Source organism: Lepisma saccharinum, chromosome 7, assembly GCF_977018435.1.
Source record: "Lepisma saccharinum chromosome 7, izLepSacc3.1, whole genome shotgun sequence".
NCBI classification, from domain to species: Eukaryota; Metazoa; Arthropoda; class Insecta; order Zygentoma; family Lepismatidae; genus Lepisma; species Lepisma saccharinum.
In genome coordinates, this window is record NC_139235.1 from 15,084,101 (window position 1) to 15,096,315 (window position 12,215).

The following is a 12,215-nucleotide window of genomic DNA, read 5'->3' on the forward strand; positions in this document are numbered from 1 at the left end:
AAGAGGAGGTTTGAGAGGAGAGGAGGAGACGAGAAGAGGGTAGTTGAGAGTACAGTAATAGAGAGAACATGCGAAGAACGAAAAGAAGAGGAGAAGAGTGCAGTGGGGTCGGAAATCTAAGACAGGAGAGGAGATAAGAGGAGTGGAGAAGAATGGGATGGAGACAAGAGGCGAGAACAGGAGGGAAGGCGATATGACATATAAGCAGAGGAGAAGAAGGGGGAGAGAAGAAGGAGAAGGCGATAAGAGAAAGGAGACGAGAGGAGAGATGAGGTATTTGTAGAAAATATCGTCTCAGCATCAAGAATTGATGCATTGATCAAAATATCGACATGAAACATTCAATAATATTTTAAAATGAATTTAAAATGTATTAAATCGGTGCCGAATGCCTTTTGGCTGAGTTCAGAGCGAGATAAAATCTGCAACGTAAGATCTTTGATTCTACCTGCGATTATACCACTAAAAACATGACTGTAATTTTCATATTTATAAGAATTATCCAATTTTCTCCACTTCGTTGAAATGGAGGTTTTGATATTTAACATTTCTCCTCCCCCCAATCGTTAATTCCAAACAGAATCATTTCGTTTCACACTGCGTGGACAAGGAACACAATGGTATATGTCTAAAACTAACGAAAATTTTCTGCCACCAAAGGGGTTTGAACCTACGACCATCAGGTTGACAATCTACAACGGTAACCACTACACTACAAACTTTCGTTGTTGAGAATAGCTATGAGGAGCTGATCAGTGTGAAATGTAGATGCAACTCTCCTCCTATATGTAATGTGCAAAGAATATTTGTTTGTAACAAAAAAAACGATGGTAATACGAATCGGCGCAAACATTTAATGGAGAATTGCACACGATGAAAACTTTTCATTCGATATTTGTCGAGGTATCCTTGCATTGAACTGGAGTGGGTAAAGGGGTAAAATTAGTATGTCCTGAATTACCACAAATATAAATACTTATTTCATTAATATTTGTCAATGACTTTGAAGCCGTACACAATTATCGTTAGAGTATCATAATTCACGATCTTATACGTAAAAATATCCCTTTGAACATGTGTCAATTCATTTATTTGCTTAATTATTTTTAGTAAATTCCAGATGCAGAACAATGTAGCACTTTACACTGCTATTACAAATAATGTTTTACATTTATTGCTCTTGTTTAATAAAAGGAGAATTAAAAAAAAAAAGAACACGTCGTAAGGAGACCCGAACCTGGGTCCGCTAGATGCCCAGTCGAGAACTCTAAGCATTACTCCACGCCTTTACCTTCCGTTCAAACAACAATTTGTATATATTCTTTCACTCCAATATTGTAAATGTCGTTGGGTATTCATGTAGTTGAAATTTCGCTTTAATTTTGAATTGCTTTTCTTGTATTAGCAGCTATCTTCGAGAAAGATTTTCAAAGTGATGAAGAAACACGAGAATATTGGTAGCTGTTGTGAAAATGCGAGTTATTTCTTCTAACTTATTATTGCGATTACTGATTATACATTATTAATGGAAAATATCTCGAGGCTTCTACATTGCCTAGTTTACCCCCAAAGAAAAAATTAAAAATTTGATTCACTCATTGCTGTAGGAGCCAATGAAGATGGCATAACAGGAAGCCTGTCTTTGCAAACTTTGCCACATATGGCTAGAGGGGAAAAGTGCACATTCACATATTGCTACGTGGGTGGGGGAGTTATTGTGTACTTTTTGCTGTGTCCTTGAGACGTATTTGCATTCGCTATAGTGCGTAGACTCTCTTGGGAGGAAACTGGGCAATATGTGGTTGACCGCAACGCCGAAACCAATGATGAAGAGATTAACATTTCATCTACAGTGCTGTGCAGAAACTGTATTTACCGTCAGATTGGTCTCTTGAAGGATAGGTTAATTTGATCCGTCAACTCCACCCCATAGAAATTAACATAGTCCATTTGATTATAGAGAAAAGCAGTACGCATGCACTTATGACAGTTGATAGATTAATTCAGACTTTTAGCTCTTCTGCAAAATAATTGAAGGAAAAGAAATGATCTAGAAAATTAGTTTAGTATGGAGATAACGCACCATTGAACCAACAGGCGAACGATCATAACTGAGCGAACGTTTAGAAAGTAACCAATCACATGAGAGCAATTCAAGTGATAATAGAGCTGAGCACACCTTCGTGTTTCTCGTCAAATTCTAAACCATGTTGATTGTGTCACATGACACATTTTTCAACCATGCGAATTAAGCTTTTCTTTTTTGGGGGGGGGGGATGCTCACTCAGTGACGTATTTATGATATTTCGGTGGTTACGTTTTTTCGGGCATGCAAATTTGTGCACATTACCAGTTAATAAACTAAACTATTGCCTCTCGGGTCTAAGTGCCTTAGAACGTTCGTTCTAATCTAGGACATTAAATCTTATGATAACATTTAGACGTAATTTAGAAACAATGTATTTACATTCTAAGAAAACACAAAAAGAGTTATCGAACTAGTAACACCGAAAACTTGACCAACGTAAGTTTCTTGTAAACACTGTAATACGTACATGTAAGTATCAGCATTATGTCATGTAAACTTAAGTGGAAGAAAGCCTGCTGGAATGCTATGAACTCTGTGTTGGTTCGGTGAGGTTGGCCAGTTGCAGAATGGTGTCCTTCTTTAATCCACAAATCTGCATACTTTTCTGCAGGGTAATCTTTGATGACATGACCACTAATAGACATGAATGGGTACTTTACTACCTCCTTTCAGACCGTCTCACTTATGGACATAATAGGAACACTGTGGTTGAAAGTTTGCAACCTAACCTAACCTAGATAAATGAGGTATTTTCAGTTGTGTTCCTTACATAGTTAGGATATTATATGCTTTCAAACCAAGCAGGATTGATTTAAATCGCGATTTCAATCAAGATTTAAATCAGGTTATTTTTTTAAAAAAAAATCACCGATTTAAATAACTTTAAATAAATAATTTATGTAATAATGTACATAAGGATTTTGTAGATATCAGAATCACTTTTCGTGAAAGTACATTAATCTTGTAATCATTTAATGGTGTTTATTAGCCTCTTAGAAAAACAAAATATACTATGTACTTATGGTGTGAAGCTCTTATGAAAGAAAATGTAATACACACTGTAAACACACATTTCTCTTGATTTAAAATTCAATAAATTTCATGGGCAAAAATAGCAAACATTTCGTGTAGAAAAATATACAAAATACTAATCATGCTGAACAGTAAATAATGTCATTATTATTAAATTTTAAATAAATATGGCAGCTGATATTTTGCAAACTATCTTTAAAAAATTTCTAAAATTCAGCTACGAAGACTGTAAAAATATATTAAGTTACAATTACAGAGTACAGACAGAATGTTTTATTTTCACTGGAAGAATGTTACTGAAATTATTATAGTTTCAATAACACACTTAACGAACATTTCCATAATACATTCATATGCACAGTATCAGAAACAGAAAAATGCATGTTTACATATATGTTTTATTTGCTTTAATCAAGTTATTCAAATATTTTACAGGGCCATTTACTATAAAAAGGCTTTCCATGAAGAACATCACACAAGCAATTTTAAGCGTGTTTTTTTAAAAGAATCGATTTAATTTTTAAAAATCCGATTTAAATAAAAAATCAACTAAAATGATTTTCAAATAAAAATGAGACTTTTATCCACACTGTTTCAAACTCATTTTCTTTCAGGGGGATATAAACATCTCTGGCAGAGATAAAAAATATTTCCCCGGGGATTACATTTTTGTGTAGGTAATCACCGGCAAGTTCCCTCCCCCCCGTTAATTTCCATGAAGTTGACGACTCCAAGATGGCGACAATCTTGGTAGTATGGCCTAGATGGTTTTTCCCCTCACCCACATCATGTTTCGGGGCATTACATTTATGTGTGTGTGTCAGTCCGTTTGTCTTTTGTAGTGGTGGTTTCAAAAATCGATAGACATAATATTTTTTATTGCCGCAATCAGTAATTGTCACCAGAGGGAGGGATTCGGAAATAATGACGAAACTGGTTATTGAATGTTACATAAAATGAAGAAAATCAACCTATTATTATTATTTCTTTTACTTGTAAGTAGCAAGTAAGAAAAACAATATTTTATTGCCAACATATCATAAATGTCATCTTAAAATGATTAGTGCATGTGTGAAAAATCAAATTCCGTTTATGATAAGTACATTAAGAACCCGATTTATATAAATGAAAGTATGACATTATACATTTTTGGAATTTGCAGACAACAGACTGGAAGCCCGTGACAGCAAAAAATAAATATTGATCCAGAAATAATTTTCTAAATGCGTAACTCAATTACTTGTTTTAAATAACAGCAAACATGTTTTTTGTAAATAAAATAACTTTCGATGATTGATATCAGTTGTTGGATAGGTATTGGGGACCTCCTCAATAGTATGGTCTCGGGTTCGATGCCCTCTGGAGACACATTGCACAGTGGTGTTGATTTCACTTTAAACTGTAGGTCCAGTCCCGTTCAGTCTATCGGAGCATAAAGGGGATCTTAAAGAGAAGAACTTTGATAGGTACTGCTCCAGCAAGAAGAGAAGAACTCTGTCACTGTCGTCGAATTTCCAACACTAAGGGAGCGAACGAAGCATAGGGGATGCAATCAGCTGCTTACCGTGAAATCCTATCCCTGCATTTTCCAAAATATGCGTTCTTCAATACATCGTCATCTCTATTCGATGCCAAGTATGTGAGACGAAATATTTGCCGCTGTTGAACAGTTTTGATAATGAAGCAAAGGAGTGAAGTTATAGATTGGGCAACACGGGGGCAGTTGGACACAAGCGAAAGGGAACATTTTCGTCTGCGGAGACTGCATTCGCAAGTTGACCGTGGTCTTTCCTTTCTTGGTATGACTGTATTGGTTCCAGCTTCGGATTCAGGTTGAGGTGTTGTGATCAAGTGCGTTAAGTGGTCGACTCCCGCAATTTGGATTGCGGTCTGGGCATGGTGTTTCTTTATGAGTGTCACTTCATCAATTTCATCCAATTCTCATTCAACCTCATAGTCGCGATTAACCAAAGAAATAGCTATTGCTCCATCCTAAAGCGCGCGGTTCAGCGGAGACGTCGAAGCGGCGTAGTTCTTTATCCTCCCGCCAAAAGATTGGTCGCTGCGATGAGTGATTGATAGATACATTGACCGTGCCCAAGGCGAGGACCTCCTTCGTTCCTCGCGGCGCAAGAAAAAGAAAACTACAGAAAGAAACGTCCTCGATAAGCGACAGCTTTATGTGCGTTTGGTGAACTTACAAAAGTATTACCCCTTCAACTGTGGTTGGGGAAAAAGTTTTCTTCCTTAGGTGTTGGGTATGTTCGAACTGGATTGTCGCCTATAATTCGAGACGGAGGTGCCGACATCCTTGACGGAGTGATTAGCACACCACGATACTACGTCAGAGGTCCCGGGTTCGAATCCAGGCCTGGGCATGTTTCTCTTTGTGAGTGTCGCTTCATCAGTTTCATCATATCATGACTCATCCTCAAGGTAGCGATTAGCCAAAAGTGGCAGAAAAACAACGCAAAATAACCCAACTCAATCAAGTCACCAAACATTTGTCAGGAAGCAGTCATTGTGATGCAGCTATACATGTGCGTCCATGACAAGCGCTAATAGGAGACCCAATATGTTCAAATGAAGGAGGTTCTTTTGCAATATTATTTAGATTGAAGTAGAACATTCGTTGCACTACACATTCCACGGAATAAAATATACAACCCAATTCTGAAATGATTCGTGTCTTACCCGATGAATCCATGTTAGGTAAACACTACCTTCAGAGGCGGCGTCAGAGGGTGCGAAGGGCTGTTTGCGCACCCTTTAATTTTGTTCCGCACCCCCTCAGCACTCCTTTTTCAATATCTATTATCAACCGAAAATTCTGTTAACCTTTTTACAGAGAAAAATATTTGAAATAACAACAACTAGTTTGTGGCAACGAAATTGTTCAAGATGCGAGAAGCAAACGATTGATCACCATCGCTCTTTACTAAACCAAATAATTTGTTCAAAATTATTAACTTTAGAAAATGCTACTATTTTTTTGTTTACAGTTGCCACATATCTTAACAAAACGTGTTTTGTTAATGCAAGCAAATAAGTATTTCCTGTGTTGCAGTATCATTTACGTTGTGACTTATTTAAACCATTGAGTGTACAATATTAAGTATTGAAGAGGGACCACTATTATTGTATACTACAGGAAAGCCATTGATATTAATCTGAAACGGAGGCCACATGTTATCGTCAATGCATTCAGCAAAAATGAATCAAGTCATTAGCATATTTTCATAGAAACCTACTGAAAGTTGATTGCTATTTGATTTAGTGGCTAAATCATACTTGCATGCTTCATTTTTCCTATATTTTGAACATCGCACCTCTTAAATTTCATCCCGATTAGCCTTATTGTGCAGAATGTGAACTTAAAACACCAACACACATAAATTTCATTCCGCATTCCCTCAGCATCCCTAGATTGTTATCCCGACGCACAGGGCCGGATTAAGACGAAATTGGGCCTGATGCTTGAAATCTTCGGTGAACAATAAACACAACGACGTTATAGTTACGTCACAGCGCAAATAATAATAGTAACTGTATAATAAGTAACGCTGTGGCTAGGCGTCCGAAATTGGGGCTCCAAATTTCATTCTAAGATTTATTTTCAGTTTAATATAGCAAAAGAAAACTGTTCAGCTTCCGGAAAATTCTCGTCTGTTTTCATCTGGGCATATTTCAGGAATGGGCCTAATGCTGCAGCATCAATAGCACCCACCTTAATCCGGCCCTGCCGACGCAACCACTGACTACCTCCAACGGTGTTACGAAGAAATTGTGGTAAAAATTTGATTTGCGTGAATATAAAAAAGTGTGGGTCAGTCTGTCATTTTGAATGAAAATATTTTTTTTTACTTTTAGCCACATATTTCCGCTGTTTTTAGAACATAAGAAATAAATATTTAAATTTTTTTAGCACCTAAAAATCCACTCCCTAGTAATAACAATACAGTACAACCTAACATGAAAGCCCATTGTCATGTTGCAAGTAGCAATAATGGGCTCCATTCAACCCTCCTTTCCTGATTTCCAATTTGACGTCATTCATAACAGTCCATCCCACTCTCACCTCACCCTGCTCAACTTTCGTGTTTATACGCAGACGATGCAAGAAAATCAACTTCAGATTATAAATACACCATATATCTTTCATGAAGCATTTATACTCTCGTCTCATAAAATACACATCCGGTCAACACAACACAGATTGGATACCCATAAATAAATCTTGGAATTTTATCAAGAAAAGAGCCTCCCTTGTTATGACCACCTGCCCAAAAAGAAGCAAATCGGTTAGTTCTAGAGTCTGACCATGTTCAGCCAAGGGATGGGTCTTTTTGATTAACAGCGATTTAAACTTTTTTGTGCTCATGTAATATGGTGGATCTTATTGAACAACCTTTTCGGTCGCAAGAATGTTTATTATATATGGCGGAGATGCACAACGAGATGGGATTTTTTTATGCAGCTTGTACCTTCTGAGTTTTTCGTCCGCCCTTTTTCTAAGGGTAATAAAAAAGCACCGGGGTGCAAAATGGTTGCAAGGTGAGGAGTCTTGGGTCATGTGACACAACAGCACCCCCTACAGGGTTCACTCAGGGACGCTCGTAGCAAGACTTTTCTCAAAGCAGTGAAGGGAAAATCCCTCCCGAGAGGGAAATTTTGAAAAAAACGTGACAAAAAGAAAACTTCAAAGATCTGCGCAACTATTAATAATAGTTAAGGGTAGGCTAGTGTTATTGTTTTAGGGACAAAGTGGGTGTTACTGGTGAGAGTTGCTCTGCACTAAATTAACACCACGAGCGTCGGAAGCGGGGGGATGGGGTGGTGTTCCCCCTTTCAATAATCTAAAAATATATTGTACTTACATCACTATGCCAGCTATTTAATTCAAAGACAACGATACAACATATTTTATTCTTACAAACTGTTTATGTGTCAGATTAGGTGTATTCAATCTTGTAAAAATAAATAATGTGTCATTTAATAGGTGCTAATCAACAAAGTATCTGTGCGAAGGTCTTGTTGATATATCTGAAACCACTGGTAATATCTGCAGCTACTTCGAAACTACTGAAAGGGTGTCCTTTTGTAAAGCACCAAAATTCCACGTAGTACACCCTGGGCTGCATTTTGTAGACTAACGAGGCTCTGGTGCCTGGATCTGCAGGCAGTATTATCCTCTATGGGACTTACGTCCTTCATATGTGTTACTGAACAACTAATAGACGAATATGCAAATAGTTTTGTTGACCTAGCATCCTGAGAACAACTGGAGAGCTATTTATAAGCAAAGTAGCGCGGTGAATTAATTTTTGATGTTCTAAAAACATTGCATCCTCGCTACTTGCTTACAAATAGCTCTCCAGTTGTTCTCACGATGCTAGGTCAACATAACTATTTGCATATTTGTCTATTAGTTGTTCAGTATTTGTTATTTAGCATCGATTTTCTGCTACTTTTGGCTAATTGCGACGATGAGGAGGATTGATGATTAGATTAAATTGATGCAGGGACACTCACAAAGAATACCCAAGCCAAGGACAGGACTCGAACCCATGGACTTAGGTGGCGAGTCCGAAAGTAGACAAGAGGAAAACTTATGCTCAGAAAATGTTAGATGTCACGCCAGAGTAAAATTATTGTTTTAGCCTGTAGCGTTGGGCTATAATAAGCATTTCGTTCGTGGGGTCATGTACAATTTGCAAGGATTACATAACATTAAACAGCGTTCAACAATATTTAAATACATTTTATTTTTAAAATGTAACTCAGTTCACCATTTATTTCGTTATTTGTTTTGGCTTTAAAAGTTGTTAAAGTGGAGGAAACATTTGCGGAAATTGTGAAATTGTGCTTCGTCTTGGACATATATGTTGGTGAATTTTTACTTCGATTGAGTTAATTTTTGTAGAAAAGAAGAAATTTTGCATTGTGTGAGGGAATTTCTTTCAACCCTGAGGGGAATTTTATTTGAGAAATGGAAATGTTGAAGGGAAAAATGGGAATTTTCACTGCTCATTATATGATTGATTTTGTTTTTGGATTTTTTTACAGATAAGCGAGGGAATTTTTTCAGAAAAATTGTAATTTTTTTCTTACTCAGGGGAATTTTCACAGAATAAATTAAACCCTTTTTGTCTGATGGTATTCTTGTGTAAGAATTGAGGCAAATCTCGTGGTGCGTGAGGGAATTTGTGCGTAAGGAAACCTGCCACAGCGCCGTGACTGATGGTGCTCGCTCAGGGCGCATGCGCGCACAACAGCCCGAGAGAAGAGGCAAGATGGGATGTTGAAGGAAAGGAGCAGTAACCGCGTTGCGATGGTGACAGGCGGAACCCTTTGAGTGGAGCATGGACGAGAGAAGAGGCAACGTGCCGCCGAACATCTCGTAATCCAGCTGTGAGTACACTCGCATCACTTAGTATCTTCCGCAATTCTCTAGTTTATACAGCATTTTTGCCCAAGCTGCACCTCGACAATACTCAATTGTTTATAAGTAAAATTTAAATTACTTTGCGTAATTAGTCTTTAATTCATATTAGTGAAAGTGAAAACTTTCACAACCAACAATTTGCATGTCATTATATTTTATTATATAATATAAATAAAGACCCCGCGCACGAAAACAAAATATTTCGTCAATCATCATTATGCACCTAAAGAATTGTAGCACCGAGAAATACAAAATTGGCGCTACAATTAATAAACATCGACATATTGTTCATCATTTTCCCGTATTAGGCACTAAAAATGCAGTTATCTTTGAAATAGGCTCTTATGCCTAAAATAGTCGAAAACAGCCACTATAAAGTTCATGCATTTCTCTCAGAAATGACCTGAAACGGTTTTAAACGTAAAAGGCTTCATTTTCTGACCATTTAGGACGAATTCTCAGTATGGCATATATTATTGCATCAAATTATGAAACAAATCTCTGATTTAAGCTCACCCAAAGTTAGCCCCACTTAAAACATTTCTAATTAACTTTACGAAACGCTTAAATTGTCTCAAATAACGTATATATTACACAGTGCAACTAAATTCGTTGACTATACATTGGACACACTTTATTACGCATGCCGCTTGCAAAAAAAGCCTACCGTGTTCAGTGGCGTGCCCAGGATTTTCAAAATGGAGAGGTTACGTACACTTTTTTTGGTATAGTCAGCCCTAATTTTGCCATCTTTTCCTAGCATTGACGTTCTTTTTTTGGAATATTGGGTCAAAGGGGGGGGGTTGTGAGCCCCACCAACCCCCCTTGGGCACGCCACTAACCGTATCATACATTCTTATGTAACAATAAAAGTTAATAGCTTTCAGAGTAACCGATTTGCAGTTATTAATCGAGAAAAGTTACCCTGTTACTTCTGACAAGTAACTCAATTACAGTAACCAACTTTTGGAAAGTTCCTTTCTAAAAGTAACTTACTTTTTTACTTATCTGTAGAGAGCAATAGGACAAGCCCTACGCCAGGGGTCCCGGGTTCGAATCCTGGCTTGGGCATGGACGTTTGTGATGTCTATTCATCAATTTCATCATATCATCACTCATCCCCATCTTCGCAAATTAGCCAAAAGTGGCACAAGAAGCGAAGTAAAATAAATCAAATCAAATAGGACAAGCCCTATTACAGTACTGTAGTACTTTGGTATTTTGCGTCACTTTTATTCCACTTTTGGCTAATCGCGACGATGAACGATGATTATATGAAATTGCTGAAGACAATCACAAATAACACCCATGCCATAATTTCGGTTACAAGAGCTATATTTGACAATTTAGCGCGCGTATGTGCAAAGGTTTTATTTTAAGAAGAGCTTTCCTTTGTTTCGTTGGCTTTCCTTTACTTGGAATAAATAGGAGTTCCATTTCCGGATCAGAGATATATGTAAATCATCACGTCTTTATTACTCTAAATGGATACAGAAATGGGAATTTCAGGGATCCCGGACCAACCCTAGATACGCCTCTGTTTTGTACAGTCACGAACACTTTTGGGTTGTAGATTCCATTGAGAGTCAATGGTATAGTTACAACACAGAAGTGGCCGTGACACACTTTAGTGCATCAATCGATGCATTCTGGTGCATCAATCGATATGATGCATTTAGTTTTCTGTGTGCACAGTTACAAGTACAGGATGCAAGGCCTGTCCAATACTTGAACCAAGAACCTGCTGAGAAAACATAATACAATGTATTCGAGAATGTTGAAATCTCACAGGCAATCGGCCGAGGGGCGGTCCTTTCTGAACACACCAAAATGCAAACCTCTTTTCCACGTAGTACTCTGGCCTCTGGACTCAAAGCCAGTACCTATAATCCTCTGTGTTTTTCGTGTTGTGTCGTCCCTATGTGTTTGTGACGGTTCTCTCATCCATGTCTATCACTCATCTCAAACTATTCAACCAACCAAGCAATCTGCCTTGGAGGAGGCAAATCTCGTCCGGGTTCGAATCCCGGCCTGGACATGGGTGTTCTTTGCGTGTGTCCCTTCATCAGTTTCATCATATCATCACTCATCCTCATCTTTGCGATTAGCCGAAAGTGGCAGAAAAACGAAGTAAAATACACCAAATCACTATAAAACCAACAACAGCTATAAGGTGAGAAATCTTCACGGGTCTCAATTTTGTTATTTTCCCCAAAATTATCATTTTGATGGAGGATTTAGAGGAATGTTAAATGTGAGCAACAAGAATGAAATTTCTTCTAAAAATAAACCCTCAGATCTAAGAGCCTCTTCCCTCAAATGTCGTCGAAAAGCTTGTTGATTTAAAGCTATAGCTATAGTATACTCTTTCGCAATGTCTTTCTGTACCCTCATTGCCTTGTAATCGAGGGGTCCCGGGTTCGATACCCGGTGGAGGCACAAGTGGTTCGGATCCCACTTTAAACTGTAGGTCCAGTCCCGATTAGCCTTACTGTGCATAAAGTGGACTTAAAACACCAACTCAAACCAACCAACTCTTTCTGTACCCGCAAAATCCGCCATATTTGATTTTATTCGTACAAATGTTGTCTTCATCTGAATTGATTTAACAGTAATTATTCCATCATTAATGGTGTTAGGATAAGAAAT

The 12,215-nt window shown here is 37.7% G+C and overlaps 1 protein-coding gene across 3 annotated transcripts in view; it reads left to right on the top strand.

The window, feature by feature from the left end:
- The window catches only part of LOC145990145 (lactadherin-like), a 299,516-nt gene that overhangs the window by 45,123 nt on the left and 242,178 nt on the right, over positions 1-12,215 (top strand). The window contains exon 1 of one of the 3 annotated variants that reach the window (XM_083125811.1): positions 9,417-9,532. The exons of the other annotated variants lie outside the window; for them this stretch is intronic. The gene's annotated coding sequence lies outside the window, so the exon portion shown is untranslated. Of the gene's footprint in view, positions 1-9,416; positions 9,533-12,215 lie in introns of those variants that run through there. 3 annotated transcript variants of the gene reach the window in all.